General features: G+C 43.6%; 1 pseudogene; it reads right to left on the bottom strand.

Moving 5' to 3' along the window:
- Positions 1–382: 382 nt before the first annotated feature.
- On the bottom strand, positions 383–866 carry LOC124510426 (40S ribosomal protein S10-like; annotated as a pseudogene).
- Between the last annotated feature and the right edge of the window lie 1,486 nt (positions 867–2,352).

The raw sequence follows: 2,352 nt of genomic DNA, 5'->3' as shown, positions 1-2,352 counted from the left end.
CCGATTCAATTTTGCTGCTAACAGCAAAACAAAAACCCTAACATCTTTTGTGTGTTAGCATGTATGTGTGTGTGCGTGTATGTGCATGTGTGTGTGTGTGTGTGTGTGTGTGTGTGTGTGTGTGTGTGTGTATGTACATTTCTCCTGCCTTGTCTTGCAGATCGGAGTGGCCAATGAGGTATAATGGGAGTTTTGGACTGTTTGGTGAAGCTCTTTCTTGCTATTGGTCTTCCCCTTTTCTTTCTTTTTTTCTTTTTCTTTCTTTCTCTCTCTTTCTTTTTCTTTCTTTCTTTCTTTCTTTCTTTCTTTCTTTCTTTCTCTTTCTTTCTTTTTTCTTTTTCTGCCTACAGATTTATTTAACAGAAAATCATCTCTTCCACTTTTACTGAGGTGGCTGACCATGACCAAATCCGCCTCTAAACTGGAATTCAGTTGCTGACCCAGCTCCGGCCTCAGCTTCCTTGTTGGCACCAAGGGACACAGCCCTGTCTCTGTCTCTGTCAGTGTCCCCTCAGGTGAGTCTTTCAGGTTTTTCTCCCTCCAGACCTTCGGGCCCTGGCCTGCCATCTCAGGACGGCTGTGACACAGAGCGGCAGGCACAATCTCAGGGGGCAGGTGGAGGTAGTCACAGAGATACTGGATACCCTGGCTGGTAAGATACCAGCAGAAATGTCTCCAGGCAAATTGTTCCTTTACGTGGCCCCGTGATTTGAGAGACTACATGGCCTTCATGATGTGAAGATTGGGCACATTCTTGTCTGCTGGCTCGGGGGGTTTAGGCATGTGGATGTCTTCCTTGGCTATCGTCGCTCCCTTCTTGAAAAGGAGTTCATAATGACAATACGGCTCTCCTTGGGCATCAACATCTCGTTGGCTGCTACGTCTGGGGCTGGGGAGTGGTATTCTCTTTTTTTATCTGAAATGGGAATGTGATAGCTGGCACTTTTACAAACATTTTTATGGCTTTGAAGATATGACCGTGTGAAAGATCGCAAGGCAGACAGTTTGAAGGAACCTAGCTCCCTGATCACTTTATGGAGCCCTGGGCTTTGTTCATATAAGCATAAACCCTCAAGGAATTAAACCTCTGTAGCTGGTCACTGTTGTGAGGAGGCAAACACAATATACGATTATGTGAGCATGAAGAAAAGTGGAAGTATACATACCAAGTTCTTAGCATTGATTAACTGGCGTAGGGGTGGGGTGCAGGGAGTAAAGAAAGAGAGAGAAGGGAAGGTATAGAAAAAAAATTTTTAAGTGCCTTCTATTCAGAACAAAGCAGCATTATGATATTATACCATTTATTTCCAATTATATATTCACTCCTTCTGAGCCCTCTTTGTTCCTACTTAAAATCTTCCCTCCCTGAGGGCCATCCTGAGGCATCTGAATCCCAGCAAGAGACAAGGTTCAGACTCTTTTCTCATATGATTGATCAATGTTAAAAAGCTGACGGAGGAATAGAAGTATCTCAGGGTAGTGAGATTTCAGGTAATCATTTTCTTTCTTCCTTATTTTGGTATGATTGTCTTATTTTTATATTGATCATGTATTACTTGTATAATCAGGAAAGAAACAGCAAAGTTATTTTCATTGTGGAACAACAAAAATAACAAAGAGATTGGAGTGAGGCAAGGTCAGAGGCAAGATCAACTGGGAGGGTATTTTCAATAATCCAGCTAAGAAATGATGATGGTCTGAATGTAAGTAATGACAATGGAGATGGAGACATGTGGAAGGTGGGTAGAATCAACAGGACATAGTGGTTGATTGGAAGAGGAAGAGAAGGAAAGGCTTCCAGCTTCAGCAAGTAGATGGAGAGGTATGCCATTTCCTGGGATGAGGAACACAGGAGGAAAATCAACTGTTGAGTGGAAGACATGTGACATCTTCAAATATTGATGCCTAGGCTCCACCCCAAATCAGAATCTCCAGGCATGTGCCACAAGTGATTCTAAGGCACAGCCAGGGCAGAGAGACCCTGGTGAAGACCCTAACATGAGGCTGAGGACCAGGGGGACATGAAGTTTGAGACTAAGAAAACATGGTCAGAGAAGGAGGAGGAAAGCAAAGGAGAATATGTCCTGGAAATCAATAGAAAAGGAAGTTTCTGATACTTGGCACTGTGCTTAGAATATAATTGGTGCTCAATAAATACTGACTAAATGACAGAAGGAAGGAAGGGATAATGGTCTCAAATATCGCTCGGGGGTCAAGAAAGAGAAGGGTTCTAAAGTGTCCATTGGATTTGGCATCAAAGAGGTTGCCTTTAGCTCTGTGGGGTCAGTGTGTGTTGTTGAGCGGTGAGGATGAGGGCAAAAGTGCCAGTGGGCTGACAGCTGACTGGAGACT

Source organism: Lynx rufus, unplaced genomic scaffold, assembly GCF_022079265.1.
Source record: "Lynx rufus isolate CCGP_SWC_20201006 ecotype Redwood Valley unplaced genomic scaffold, mLynRuf1.p SCAF_15, whole genome shotgun sequence".
NCBI lineage: Eukaryota > Metazoa > Chordata > Mammalia > Carnivora > Felidae > Lynx > Lynx rufus.
This window is presented reverse-complemented; position numbering and strand designations above follow the sequence as displayed.